General features: G+C 42.9%; 1 protein-coding gene across 1 annotated transcript in view; it reads right to left on the bottom strand.

Annotated features, from left to right (window-relative positions):
* Positions 1 to 16,064, bottom strand: part of LOC309362998 (cyclic AMP-dependent transcription factor ATF-7-like) — a 102,745-nt gene that overhangs the window by 59,898 nt on the left and 26,783 nt on the right.

Here is a 16,064-nt window from a genome sequence, read left to right as displayed (position 1 = left end):
ATCTAATTACGCTGCTCTCAAAGCAGCTTGCATCAGTCAACAGAACTAGAGGTTCCCACTGTTCTGTTGTTAAATGGGATTGATTTAAAATGGCAGTTCACAAGAATGGATGGCTATTTCGTAAAATAAAAACTGCACTATTGTCGCAGTTGTCAGTCACCTTCACAGTCTTGCCTCTGCAGTGAAAAAACTGGTAATGAGATTACATCCCATTTAGACATTTCTGAGAATATTCTCTGCACCAATAACCTAGAGAGGAATCCAAAGTGCTTTTCTTAGCAACAACAAAATTAAATTCATGTGCTATTAATCATTCATATTGGCAGTAGAAGAGGTGGCTACAAAATTGACTTCTACTTCAAAATGGGGCTGCTTTGATTAACTGCATTTCCTTCCCTTTTTAAAATTGTGGTTCTAGAATGACTGAACTCTTTATCAGGAACTTGACTGAAGCCAGGCTCATGTTTGGAACCAGCAAGAATTAGGCACTGGGTATTCAAGAAATTAAAGGAAATTGGAATATATGATTATACAGATTTTTTTTTGAAAAGCTATCCTCTTGAGGATAGCGTTATTTGCAAACAGAAGTTACAATTGAAACAGAATGACACCTTTTTAGTATCTGAGTATTCCTGACAATCTCCAAGCCTACAAGGTTTCAAAAGTCATTTAAATAAGTGTTCCTCAGCAGTGGCGTAGCGTGGGTTATCAGCACCCGGGGCAAGGCAAGTAATTTGCGCCCCCTAACCCGTGGATTTCCCTAAGCCCCAGATGTTGCGCCCGGTGCGGCCGGCCCCCCCTGCACCCCCCACGCTACGCCACTGTTCCTCAGCACACAGCAGCAGAATTGTCAGACTCTTTCTGCACTATCCTTTGATAGTACCCAGCAAATGTACCTCTGCTGAGAAACTTCTGCATATCTAAGATGGAACCCCTGCAAGTTACATTTTGGTGGTTTCTATGGAACGAAGCCTGAAAAACAATCAAGGCAGGTCCAACCATTAAGCTTATGCTAGAGCTGGAAAACTGAGGTTCATGTCAAGTTTCCTGGGGCCAGTCTCCCAACCTCAGCATTATTACTCTATTTGAGTTCGAATGCTGCGGACTGCCAGATCTGGTTGCTTATTGTTTCCCAAATAAGTTGTCTTTGATAGTGCTACCAAAACCAAAGCACCAAAATGCTATTAAAAAGAATGTGCACGTCCCGTTAATTGCTATCCACTACATGTTTTGGAAAATAGTTTTGTCTTTTTCTCTGTGCACTTGAACTCGTCTTTATATATCCTCATCAAATTTTGCATGATGGTTCCTGAGATCAAGGAGGATGATTCTGTCCATGTCTGCATAAAATCTGATGCTATTTTGAACAAAAGGGGCGGGCTGAACCTTTCAAAAATTTAACCACTTATTTCAAAACTCTGCTGGTTATTTCTTGTTTGTTTTAGAATTCCCTAGCATTGCTGGGCACTTTCCATTTGTCCTTGATAATCTTAATCTATAAATAGTACGACATCTGTTACTGTGATGTGCCACTTCATTGCCTGACTAATTCTAATGGACTCAAGTATTTTGCATCACTACCAGCGGAGATGAATTTAGTGTTCAAACTACATGTGTAAGTGTGCACACATGCAGAGGGTTCCCAGCCTCCCTGTATTTTGTTTTGGTCCTCTTACCCTACAGGGAGGGGGGTACACCGTATTTTTCGCTCTATAAGACGCACTTTTCCCTTCTAAAATGTAAGGGGAAATGTGTGTGCGTCTTATGGAGCGAATGCAGGCTGTGCAGCTTTCGCTGAAGCCAGAACAGCAAGAGGGATTGCTGCGCAGCAATCCCTCTTGCTGTTCTGGCTTAGGGATAGCCATGCAAAACAACATTTGATTCAGAATAATTTTTTTCTTGTTTTCCTCCGCTAAAAACAAGGTGCGTCTTATGGTCGGGTGCGTCTTATAGAGCGAAAAATACGGTAATTCGAGTAAAACTGGAGCAGGGGATTAGAGGGTGGGGTTTGTTGATTTTAGGAATTCCAAAATTGGACTAAATAATTCATATTACTGATGTGTGTGCATGTACATGTTCAGAAGCATGTGCATGAAGAAGAAGGTGATTTCTGGGTTTCACATTTTTGTTTGGGTTAAAAGGCGCATCCCAGAAGACTGATGACTCCTGCTTATAGTGCATCAGTTTCCATACCAAACTCAGAATTACAAATACCGTAAGCCTGCAACTTACGTTTCAGGGATCGCACCTAAAGCCAAAATCTCATATAATCAAAACACATTGGGTTCAATGGCAGGAAGGATTGCCAAAGTCCACCCCCCCCCCCAGTATGTCAAGTTGAATGAGCACGATTTAAATGTACGTACGTTATGGGTTTACTGTATATATATTTAGAATGCAGAAAATTTAAGACATTCCAAAGTACTCTGAAATTGGGGGTGGAGACAGAAGTGCTAAATTTGGTGTTTGGATTAAACACACAGATGGCAGTGCCTTGCCTAAGGAGCAATGCAAATCAAACACTCACTGCTTGATCTCCTTCAACTGAGTATTTGCCCCAAGCCAGGGATAATCACTCATAAATACAAAACATTTGACTTCATGGCCTTTTTGTGGCTTCCAGCTTGATAAACAGCAGTCAGCTACAGAATGTGAAGACATGAAAATGATCATTGAGGTATCTCCCCGTCCCCCTACGCATTCTTGGTCTACTGTGCTTCAGAAAGCAAGTAGTACAGCCACCTCAAACTGATGAGTTAAGACACCCAGCTGTCAAGGTGAACACAGGCAGACACACCACGCCCCCCCCCCCAGATCTTCAATGACTTGGTTCCCCAAATATTCCTGAGTAAACTGGCTGACCGCTACTTCCATTGGCAGAAGCTCGAAATTGTTACTGTTCCATCCAAACAACAGCACAGTGGTACCTCGGGTTACAGATGCTTCTTTTTTTTTTTTAATCTTTTTCTTAATTTTCATTTGCCACACATATACAGGAAAACAAGAAGGAAAAAACAAAACAAGTGCATTTGAGGAAAAAAAGCACAAATGCAACTATTCACTAAAAATCTTAACAAAGAAAATTAAAAAGAAAATTGTCAGTTACTCGCTAGCCTGTGGAGTACAGCAAAACTGTACCATTGCAGTAATCCTCAGAGCTAACCACAAACCACACATCAGCTCAAATCACTATTGCCAGGATACTCAAGAGTCTATAAAGAAAAGACATGCAAGCACGCCTCCTTTTTTACTAAGGGAGGCAATTTTATTAAACCACCAGCCATTAATACATTTAGATGTGAATGCAAGTTGCCTGTCAAGTTCTCACCAGCAAGCCCTAGTAACTGAACTTAGTGATCCTGAATATAAAGTGCTGAAGATGCACCACTTGCCTATGGCACTTAAAAGGTATTATTTTAGGACCCACCTTACTCCGATGATTGAAGTTGTTTTAAACTGTTTTTAATATTGTGTTTTAATTATTGTAACCTGTACTAGGACCTTGGGGGTGAAGGGCAATTAATTAAGATTAATAATAACAATTATAATAATAAAAGGCCCTGCTGATACAAGCCCAAGATACAGGCTCAAGATACAAAATTTTAAAAAGTGTGCCATCCAGAACCTTTGCGCCAGGGAATCCTACATGGAAGTGCCTTCTGTGTAGAGCAGTGATTCACAGATTGAACTTATGAAGTACTTTGCAAAGAACCACAGTAGAATTTTCAGCCTCCTTGAGGAAACTGGAGAACTGAAGCTGATGGTTTAAGATTGTGTATCAAACCTATTGCTTGAGTACATCTCTCAACATGGAAAAGGTTTTCAACTGGGTGGCCATGTACCCTGCGCTATGGAGGACAATCCTCTATTTGAAGGATGATTCAGTCAAAATGTAATCTAAATATAAAGAAGGGAGAATGGAAAGTGTTTTGAAGCTCCCCATTAACAGCTAACACCTGGACAGTAGACTGAACAGGTACCCAGTCTTCTGGTCACAGTTTGTTCACTCTGTTGAGAAGCACTGTATTTCTATTTGAAGTGTGAAAGTTATTTCTAAATCTGCATATTTTTCTCTGTATATCAGCATATGCAAATGTGTATCCTCTTTTCCCCCCATACGTTTCCTCTTTTTTTTGGTGATGTGATAGTGGCCATCCAACTTTTTCAAAAGGCAACAATGAGCAATCTGTTTTTTTAACACTACAATGTGCAAGTTCCTCTCCACCTCCCCAGATCATGGCCTAAAGCAGTGTTTCCCAACCTTTTTTGGGCAAAGGCACACTTGTTTCATGAAAAAAATCTCGAGGCACACCACCATTAGAAAATGTTTAAAAAATTAACTCTGTGCCTATATTGACTATATATAAAGTAACTCTCTTTAATAGGAATCAAATAAACATAAAGAAAGTATTTTATAATTACTTTATTATGAAATATTAAGTAAACAGAAATATGAAAAATTATAAAATACTTTATTCAGTGCGCAACCTGGGCCTGTTTGGCTGAACACAAAGCTGATATTCTGGCTGGAATCGAAGAAAGACACACACGTAGCTCTTCGTCAACAGCTCTCAGTCTCTCTCTGTATTTAGTTTTTATAGCAAATGAAGGAAGAGTAAGCAGGCTGGGGTGGGTTAAGTAAGGGCTGAAAGTGCCTAGATGAAGTGGGGGAAGCTAGAGAGGAGGTACATTCTGACATTTGAGGATAGACTAGGTTCTTTATGTGAATGATAGGTGAGTTATTTGACAGATCGAACTGAGAGCAAGGTGTGGCTTGTGTAGCTGGGGTGGACATGAATGTTTGGGGTGCAAACCCCAGGCCGGCCAGGTCCGAGGGGGGGCAGGGAGAGACGGGCCTGCCTGCCCCTGCCTGCGCTGTGGTGTGTTTTGCCCCGACCGACGGACGGACCGACCTGCCAGCTGTCTCCGCAGTAGCAGCGCGGACTGGAGCTCCGTCATTCTCCCCGCCAGTGCCCGGGGAGGGGAGTGTGGGGCGGCCGCTGTGGAAGCAACGGCGTGCTCCTCTTCCTCCTCCTCCTCCTCTTGCCGGGCTAGAGCCAGCCGGCTAGCGCTCGCCCCTCCTTGCTCGAGCCGACCCCACCGCCGGGGGCCTTCCCGTCCTCTCAGCGGCGCCGCCTCGCGTCCCTTGTCCAGGGGTTGGGAGGGGGCTGGGGGGGAGGAAGGGGGCGAGGGGGAGCAGCCGCCGCCGCTCCTGAGGAGATTCTGAGGCGGTGGCGGGCGACGCGTGGCGGAAGAGGAGGGGTCCCGCCAGCCCCGCGTTTCTCTCTCTCTCCCTCACGGAAACCTTCCCCTCAGCTTCTGCCGCTTTTTCTCTTCTTTCCTTCTTCCTTTTTTTTTTTTTTAAAAAAATGAAAAATCTTTCCTTTCTCTCTTTTCCAGCCCCCCTCCCCTCTTCACGGAATTTCACTGCACTCGGGCGCCGCGGCGCGCAGGCGCACTGCTTGCTCCTCTTTCCGCGCAGGCGCCTTCTCTCGCTCTTTCGCCTCCTTTTCTTTCTCTCTTGATGGTCCGCCTACAAAGGAGCAAGGGAGGCGCCCGCCATGTTTGGATTTGCATCCAGCAGGAGATGCCGCCGCCGCCCCGCCTCTCGCCGCCCGCCTCGCCCGCCTCCCTCCCACGGCACACCAGGCAACGTCTCGCGGCACACTAGTGTGCCGCGGAACACCGGTTGGGAAACACTGGCCTAAAGGTTTACATTTCATGACACCTCCAAAGCAGAATGTAATCAAATGGACTGGCTCTTATTTAGAAGAGGAAAGGATCTGGAGAGCTGTCCAGAGTAATTTTCATTTGACAGACAAGTGCTTGTGTTGATAGAGCACAGCATGTGGGGCTCAACTGGTTCTTAGGTCTGCAATGAATCCTCACAGTAAGAATGATTAAGCTTTCAGGTTACTGGAAGTGCTGCTATTAAACAATATTTAAGCCTTTCATTATATTTTAGAGCACAGAACACGTTATAATGCTCTTGTAGTTAAAGGTCTGTCAACATTTCCATTTTAGACCCTCATTTTTAAGAGGTTTATAATTTGGTAATAAAAATTCATTCTAGGCTGGAACTTGGCATACAGGAGCTCAGCCCAGGAGCTTTTTCTTTATTATCCAATTTGGTTTAAATTGGTTTGGCCATTTTTAAGTTATAGGCATGTTAAAAAATAAATGTTCACTGGCTTCAGATGACTTTTCAAACTTATTATTTAAAAATTAGCTCAGCACTCCCAGTTAGAAAGCGATCCCTTTTTGAGCAAAATACAAAAGGGGGAGGGAACACCATCTTTGTTGCTAATATGGAGTAATAACCCTTACTAGCAAGATGCTTGAAGCCTTAGGCATTAAGCCAGCGAGTTTTGTTACTATGGTTCCAGAGTAAGTGTATTGTGCAACAAAATCCAAATTCTAAATAGGGCCTGCTGGATCAGACCAATGGCACGCCTGGTCCAGCATCCTGTTCTCAATGGCCAACCAGATGCGTATGGCACTCCAGCAAGAAGGACCCGTGTGTGAGAGCGCTCTGCCCTCCTGCACTTTCCAGCAGCTGGTGTTCAGAAGCCTATCGCCTCTGACCATGGAGGAAGAGCAGAGTCATCGTGTCTTGTAGCCATTGATAGCCTTTACCTCCATAGGTAAAAGGTAAAGGGACGCCTGACCGTTAGGTCCAGTCGTGATCAACTCTGGGGTTGCGGCGCTCATCTCACTTTACTGGCCGAGGGAGCCGGCGTGCACCTTCCGGGTCGTGTGGCCAGTATGACTAAGCCGCTTCTGGCAAACCAGAGCAGCACACGGAAATGCCTTTTACCTTCCCACCGGAGCGGTACCTATTTATCTACTTGCACTTTGACGTGCTTTAGAACTGCTAGGTTGGCAGGAGCTGGGACCGAGCAATGGGAGCTCACCCCGTCACAGGGATTCAAACCGCTGACCTTCTGATCAGCAAGTCCTAGGCTCTGTTTAACCCACAGCGCCACCCGTTCCCCTTTACCTTCATGTTTCAAAGACATCCAAAATGATGGCCGTCACCGCCTTCTGTGGGAGCATTCCATAGCTTAACTATGCACTATGAAACATGAAAAGGTACTTTCTTTTGTCTGACCTGAATCTTCCCAATATTCAGATTCTTTGGGTGTACAGTATATGAATTCTAGTGTTGTGAGAGAGGGAGAAAAACTTTTTCTATCCATTTTCTCCACCCTATGTCTAATTTTATGTGTCTTTATTATATCTCCTTTTTTGATCTGGGGAATAATAGCACATCACCAAGACTCAATCACTCTCGGGGCCCAGTATCACTATGAACAATTTAGCGGATGAGTCCGGCCCTTTTAAGGTTTCTAGCTTGCTGGAGCTGATGCCCTCTTTGACATACAGAGTGACACCACCTCCAGTATGTCCTTCCCTGTCCTTTCTATAGGGTTAGGATATAGATAATCATGCCCAACTGGTACTCTCCATTCCACTAGGTTTCCATTATGACCACTCTATCAATGCTATCCTCTAAGGCCAAAGCACGCCAGGTCTCCCATCTTGGATCATAGGCTTCTAGCATTTGTACATAAACACTTACATTCAGTGTCTCTCTTTATGTTCTTTTGACATTTGTGCTTTGGCCTAGATTTGGCATGTAGGGGCCTTGTTGATGGGCCAAAGCAAATCTATTTAGACCACACTGATTATTCCGACATGACAAAGATACATGTCTTTGGCCATTTTTCTATCAACCCTGTATTGGAGCCATTAAAACGAGAGCAATGCAATTATAAGAACCGGCCCTTATGGTGTCTCTGCACAGCTGGTTCTCGGCTGCAGATTCTGGTTTTGCACCAGATGAGTCTTACTGAGAAAGGAATGCCCCAGATGGGGTACTGAAAATATTCTCTTACCACTCATTAGCTACCTCATCTCAGATGGCAGGGACAGCCTCTGGTCAATTATCTCAACATACAAGAAGGTTGACATGGGAATAGGCAGTTTTTCAAGTGCCTATGCCTCAAGCTATGGCCATTTTAAAGTGCCAGAACTTTGAATTGTGTGTGGAAACAGATTGGCAATCACTGCACTTCTCTACATAGGATATTATGTGACCAGTACTTGATCCCAGCTAGTAGCCTGGAAGCTGTATTCTGATCAAACTGAAGCTTTCTGCTAGTCTTCAAAAAGGTAGCTTCATATATAAAACACACTGCAGTAGTGGATATTACCAGAACATGGATAATGCCCCCAACCGAGAAAAAGCACTCCATGCTGTAAATGCTACTTGAGGAACCCGCGGACTGTGAACCTAATGCTTTAGGGAAGGGATGAAGAGTTCCTTTTGGCTGGCGGGCCAAATTCAATTGTGGCCAATTCTTTCTAGGCCATATTAGACAGGTGGGCAGGTTTGCTCACCTGCCAATTATCTGACATCATATGACATTAGTTGGATCTAACTCCCTGCCTGTGCTGCTGATTGTTCCTTTGCAAGCATTGCTTGCATTTGGCACCATTTAAATGTGTCACGAATTCTTGACGGGGAGCGGAGCGCAATCCCGTCTAAAAGAAGTGGAACACTATTTCCCAAAGGAGATAAATCGCCTGTTCACAGCACCTCCATATTTCCAGGATTATGTTTCTTTCTTTTTTTGGTCTCTCATCCGGCCCACTACCAACAGCAGTCACTGTCTCAGAACTTTCTCTCATTTTCACCTAAGCCAATTAAATAGAGCTGGGTGTTATAAAAGTACTGCCAACACTTCGCACTAAATCTCTGGATGATCTTTCCCTGAAGTTCCATGTAGATGCTAAGAAGTATGGGGGCAAGGTAGAATCCTGCAAAAAAGATCTCCTGAACCCAGCTGGAGAACTCCTGCTCCCAATGTTATTGGACATGAAGGGAAAGTATGTAGTTTGGCCTAACTGGTCCACATATCCTGCAGTTATTTCACAAGACCAGGCAATGCTGTTGTCTAAAAGCAGATCAAAAGGAATGGGGGAAATGTAGGGAAGTATGGACTTTTAGGAGAGGGATTCTGGCAAAGAGCTAACTAACACAAGAGTAAAATTCAGGGATTTAAAAGTTAAAGGGAGATGCTTACCCTTCATATTTACTTTTCTAGCAGAGATACACTCATTGTGCATTAGTTTGGATTTAGGCTATGTGATCAACTCTCAGTAACCAACTACCACCCCAGTTATCCAAGTAGAGGAAGGAAGAAACTCTCAAAATGGATGCAAGGTTTTGTGTTCAAAAGCATCAATGTACTTATATGAGATCTTTTCTACAATCACGTGATTTGCCACTAAAAAGTCGAAGAAAGCAAGGGCAGCCTGTCACTGGAAATCTTCTTGAAAGAAAGAGAGGGCACCTTCTCTCTTCCCCCCTCCTTCTTTCTAATACAAGAGCTTGTATAACAGGAATAATCTATATTGGTTTGTATTATACCAGCTATAAAACACACCTTGGCTTCAGTGCCATGTTTAACCAATCACAGAAGCCATTTGTTGGCTCGTATATTACAAAGCAATAGAGATTTAAGGGATAATGGTTATAGTGGCAGAGTATACAAAGCAATAAACTACTTTTGGAGGTTGGTTAAATGCCAAGTGGTGCTGAGGCTTCAGTGCCATAAACATTATTTCTATTATATGACAAGATAAGAGGATACAATAAAGCACAAAGAGGGGGAGTCATTTTCTGGCCTCATGCAGGTTCTGAGCTTTTGATTTCTTGGATGTTCTGCAGATGACACCCTTAGAAGCATAGGCTTAAGGGGAATAAATTCTCCGGGAGGTGGGTTTAAAAAGCAGACAATTGTTTGAGGAAATGGCTTGTATAAAAGTAGTGATGCGATCAGACTCTAAGTGGTGATTTGTGGTAAGTATTAAAAAGTGAAATGTTCCAATTTTTTTCCTTGGTAGCTGTCTAAATTCTCTGCCTTCCAGAATACAGCCAGTGTTACTGCACTACTCATAAAAAAAAATTCTATACTACAAGGCAGTTGTACTGGATAAAGCGCACTAATGACAGCCTTCTATTTTAAATACTCTATAACACCATCTACAAATTTCATATGTTTTGGATTTTAAAAAGTGAGTGGAAAGGGAATTCATAGCGATAACATTGAGCTGCTATATTTTGTGACAGCCAGACAACGAGTGAATTGCACCTTTCAGTTGAGTTGTGGTTTCTTTTTAAGCTAGAAAAGGGAGGGTTGATTTGTTTTTAGTTTTATGGTACTGCAACATGCTCAGTATGTCCTGTGGCAGATCTTGGGTATCTTGTCTATTCAAGGGATATGGGTTGTGTGTACCCTGCTTAGAGTTGTATTGATGGCACAGATGTTGCGGAAGCACCCTACTATGTGACCAGTTATATTTAATTTTGCTGGCCACTAAAATACACCAATCCAAAAAGCATCTACAAGCAGATGGTGGTGAGCTGAGCTGTGAATTGAACATGGGGTGCTTCACCGTGAGCAAAAAACAAACTGATCCCACTCCATCTGCATCCCTGATGTGGCAATTTTATTGTGTGAAATGGCCATCAGCTCCTTTCTCTACTGACGGCAATTTTATGTCTCTAAGACAGTTAATACAAGAGTGTATTTCAGTAGGTCTAATGAGAAGGTTGCATCATTATACATTTTTAAGTCAATACCTTTCTGCTTTAATGACATCGCTAAAGTTTATTGCTCACATTCAGCTCCACTGAGGATGTGTTTTATTATCTCAGAGTATTTTAAATAGCTTTAGAAGATTATTTTAAGTAGCCATTGGGGATGCCCAGTATCTCTGCCAACTATTTGGATCTATTTCACTTGACACTTTCGGCTAAAACACAGAGCTGCTTCTTACAACAAGTTTTCTTCTCAGCATAGATATCACAGTACTGTCAAAACGTCTATGTTAAACTGACACTTTCCCCTTCAAACATTATGTACAGGAAGCTCGCTATTACAGTCTGTACAGAGGGGCAATTTTATTAGTCTTGTGTGAAAAAGTAAAACTTATGTAAATAACGGAACTTTATCCATTTGGTTGGATTACTATATTACTGTGAATATACAGAAATAAATAGCCTGGGGAAAAGGCATTTAAGCCCTCAATATAGCTATTTGGGTACACTTTGATTGCATCTGTTTCTCTTGAATATCAGTATATCAATAAGCAGAAAACCTGATGTTCAGAAACTCATCCAAGTTTGTATATTATGGCAACTAAGAGCAGGAAAGGCCAACAGACCACCGATTTCCCCAAAACGAAAACACCTCCCTAACTCTCAAATACATGTATGTAAATGTAAAGTATTCTACAATATTCTTACTCCATAAATTGCAACTCTGGGTTTAAAATTATAGGGCAACAGGTTTAATTTAAACAATAGCTTTCAAACTACCAGTCCAAAACAGCCAAGAACCTTCCAGAGATAAGACTATGCAATAGTTTTCCTTGGAGGTTTCCAAGGCAAGGCTGGTCAAACATCTATCAAAGTGACTTTAGGCTGTGGACATCTTGTCTCAGGGCAGGAACTGCCAATGGGCACCTGGGTTCATTTAAATGTGATTATACTATCCTACACATGAAGTGCTTAGGTAGCGCCTGAAAAACAAACACACACCACAAACCAAAGGACAAAAGTCTTAGACTTGTTTCTTTTCAACTACATTTAAACAACTCAAATTGAGAGCATAGTCTGTGTGCCAATGTGATGTAGTGGTAAGTGTTGGAATTAAACAGAGGAGAACTGAGATTAAGCCACTGTTCAACCAACCACAGAGCTTATTGGGTGATCTTGGGCTAATCGTTATCTCCCAGCCTAATTTACCTCAGAAGATTATTAAAAGCATAAAAGAGATGGATCACAACCACAACCCCTGAAGCACTTTGGAGGAAGAATTAAAATAAAAAGAATCTGTCTCCACTCCAGCAGATATTAGACATTTGTTGTCAGTGACTAGGGGCAATCAAGTAGTAACAGGATGGGTGCGGTATGTACTACCACTACCGCCATCGATACCCCATTTTCAAACTTGGTTTCCTGAAGACCTTATAAGGCCTGTTCATATACCCAACAGTAGGTGCTGGAAAAAATCTGGATCCAATCTGCATTTATGTAGAGTTTACTCCTTAGCCTTTTAGCAATGCAGCAGAGGTTTAGGATCAAAGATTTCCTTCTCCTAGATAGGCTACTTTCCCAGGTTGATGACCCCCTCTGCCCCTCACTCCCCTCTACAGTATATGCAGAAACCTCCTTCTTGACCACTGGACCCAGTTTTGGTCTTGTCCGCCTAATCTGCTAGAGCCTGTCTTTCAATGCAGGGGAAGTCCTTAACTCATCAAGGGTTTGAGATCCATTGGCTACCCTCACCAGGCTTAGCCAGTCAGCCAAAGCCATTTCTGGGGTGTGGCCGCTGTTCTATACTGACAGCTTCTAGCAGCTACAGGTGAGAGCTGACTGCAGGGTGGGGACCAAATGTGGACAAACTATCCCAGGAGCACAAGCTGTCCCCCACCAGATTTACTACCCCTCCCCTAACCCCCCATACACCCCAATATTTGACTAGATGGCTAAGTAGGAGGGCTTATGAGAGCTTCAAACTGGAATTGGAAGTCAGTTAAAAAAACCTTCTTTAAATTAAAATATATCTATCTACAAAGGATTTCAGATGGTACATTCTAGGTGAAAACTGAAAGGTTTCAAAACTGTTCAGAGGGCAGCACTTGATTTCCCCCCCCCTTTGCAACCATGAGGGCTAGACACATACCCTAAAAAAAATTAAGCTGATGTGACTTAGGACTGTATACAGTCTCAGGCACAGGAAGTTTTTGATCCCCCTGCCTCCACTCCCTCTAAGAGACACATTCTTGTAAAGCAACCACTTTAGGGCAGGGGCTGGAATGGAAAGATTGTCACCTGTCCTCTTAGAAAAGAAACTAGATAAACGACCTTCAGCTGAATCTTTTTAAAAGAAGTATATGCAGCACATTTAGAACTCAGCTGTGTCACATCAAGCTTACTGCTGGGAAGTGATCATGTACAGAATCCAAAAATAACAGCCATTAAAGACCTAGCAACCAAAAACATGTTTACAGGCCCATTAAAAGCCCAGTAGCTTGGATTATAGGGTGGAAGGGATAGCAAGCTCATCAAAATCAGTTTTAGGTCACCGTCCCTTCACCACAACAGCACTTTCCAAAAAACAATAGAATGGAAGAAATTGGGAATCAAGTTAATCGGTGCCACAAATGCTGCAATAATGAATGAACATTTCATATTGTTAACGTGCTTTCAAGACAGAAGCGAAAAGGCTTCGCAGCAATACTTTTCAGCTTGTATTTCAAATTTATTTCACTTGCTCTTACTTGTTCCTGCTCTTCCCTGACCCCACCAAACACTCCAGTAAAGAGAAGGGATGGTTCACATTTTTTTAGCATACTGATCCAATATGTACCCCTAATAACATATTGGGCAGTATTCTACTAACAAGTCCTATCAATGTAAGGGTCTGCTCTTGAGTAATGGGTCTCTCCCCCCCCCTTGTGCCCTTCCCAAATCTGCACCAGAGGGTTAGGGGAACTCCTAGGACAGCTTGGGGCGTGGAGAGGTGAGGAAAATTCCAATGGACAAGCAGAAATCCTTGAACTGGTGGAATGACTACCTTGGTGCTATGCTGGATTTGATCCAATTATTCTGTGGATTTAGCAGCTCTTCCAGTTTTGTGATACTTTTATCTACTTATACAAAAATGTGTAAAAACTGTATTTTTATCAAAGAATTGTATTTTAGGGTAAAGTATATTTAGAAATGTGTACTTTGAGAGAAAATACGTATTTAGATATGTTCATAAATAGAATTTTTTCATACATGTGTTTAAAAAAATCAGATTAACATGGAAACAGGGATTTATGAAGAGATGTAATAATAATAGTAATAATAGTACTACTACTACTACTAATAATAATAATTACTTATACCCCGTCCATCTGGCCGGGCCTCTCCAGCTACTCTGGGTGGGTCCCAACAGAATATTAAAAACATGATAAAACATCAAACTTTAAAAACTTCCCTAAACAGGGCTGCCTTCAGATGTCTTCTAAAAGTCAGATAGTTGTTTATTTCCCTGACATCTTATGGGAGGGCATTCCACAGGGCGGGCGCCACTGCCGAGAAGGCCCTCTGCCTAGTTTCCTGTAACCTCACTTCTCGCAGTGAGGGAACCGCCAGAAGGCCCTCGGAGCTGGACCTCAGTGTCTGGGATGAATGATGAGGGTGGAGACGCTCCTTCAGGTATACTGGGCTGAAGCCCACATACATGACATTAGCACATGTAATTGATAGACACTGGGAACAGACTGATCTACCCATCCCTACTAAGAGACAGACAGAGACAACTAAGAGTTGAAGGCAGTAATGCTTTTGAATGCCAGTTGCTGGAAACCATAAGAGGGCTCCTGTGCTCAAATTCCTTCTTGTGGGTTTCTCACAGGTATCTGCTTGGCCACGTAAGAATAGGCTGCTGTATTAGATGGGCCACTGGCCTGATCCAGCAGCCTGGTTTTATGTAAGAACCACTAAGTATATAGGAGGGTGTACTTTTTAGCATCTACAAACTACAAACCAAGATTTCATTTCATTATGACACATTATAAGCTGAAGTGGCAGAATAAGACATTCTGTTCCTCTCAGTCTACATAAAAAGCATATTGATGGATGTGATGAAACCATTCCATCTTTCAAAGTATTATGTACATTCCTGAGCCCCAACCCATATGCATCATATTATGCAAAATAAATTAGTTCCCAATTGGAGAAAATAAAAGGGTATGCATTAATTGTATGAGGACGATTTTCTCTCTCCCCCCCCTCTGAATGGAAGGCAGAAGGAAAAGAAAAGGGGCAAATTGAAGACACAGTTTCTCTAAATGTAGGCAGATAAACCCACCTTCAAGCACACCATTCTGAAGGATGATAGAAAGCTCATTGAAGATCCCCACATCAGATTAGAAAGAAAAAAAATTTGTCGGCAAGTACAAGGAACATGCGGTGGACGACAGTAGAGAGCACTGACTGGTCACATCTCTCAGACATACAGACAACTGCATGGTCTTGACATGCGTATAATATTTCCCTCCTATGTATTTACAGATTGATATCTCCGCTACCGCTCACAGAATCACAGAGTTGGAAGGGACCACAAGGGTCATGAAATGCATGAATCTTGTGTCCATTGTGGGGCTCAAACCCACAATCCTGAGATTATGCTCTACTGAACATATACAATAGACTTGCTAGAAATGCACCTGCAAAACCTTGCAAGAGAAAGAGGCTACTCCATCAAGCCACAGTGCTAACTGTTTGCTGTATTAGTTAAGTCTTAGTACACTTCCAGTCACTGAGTTTCTTAGGCTGGAGTGTTTCCTTGAGCTGTGATAATGCTGCTTGCCTACCTGGATGGAGGACAGTTATGCGTAAAAGCCTTCGGCGTTGGCATGGCTGGAATGTAACCTCCCTTTTAAAGACAAGTCACGCCCCTTGCTCTGCCCCCCCCCCACTGTGCCTCTCTAGCACGCGGCCCCCACTGAGTAGTTCTGCTCTCCTTGAATACATCAGAGAAATAACAACTTCAAAAGGCTCTCCTTAATAACCTATCGCACTCTCGCCACTAATGAGATAGGGAGACTGTGTGCAGGACAGAGTGAGCGAGTTTGGGTTGCCAATGGCAATTTCAGCCATGCTTACTGCTGGCACGAGGCCTTTGCAGGTTTAGCCAACAGTGTATGTGCCCCTTGGACCAAAGAAAAGACTGACCCAGCACTTCAAAGTGTAATATAGTGAATATAGATTACAGGGTGACCAGTTCATGAAAATGCTGGAGTGTGCCACATTGGTGCAGCCTTCTCTGTGGCACCAGTGTGGAGAACAGAATCCTGGCAAACCTAATGCAACCCTGGGAGCCGGATGCTTTTGCAGAATGCTTCTGTACTCATGACTGGCTGGAATGTTTTGCAAAACGAGAGGAAAAGAAAAAGGGTGCATTGGGCATTTTTGCTTTGTTAAAAGGAAGAGAAAG

The sequence above is a fragment of the Podarcis melisellensis genome, assembly GCF_964234715.1.
Source record: "Podarcis melisellensis genome assembly, chromosome: 2".
NCBI classification, from domain to species: Eukaryota; Metazoa; Chordata; class Lepidosauria; order Squamata; family Lacertidae; genus Podarcis; species Podarcis melisellensis.
This window is presented reverse-complemented; position numbering and strand designations above follow the sequence as displayed.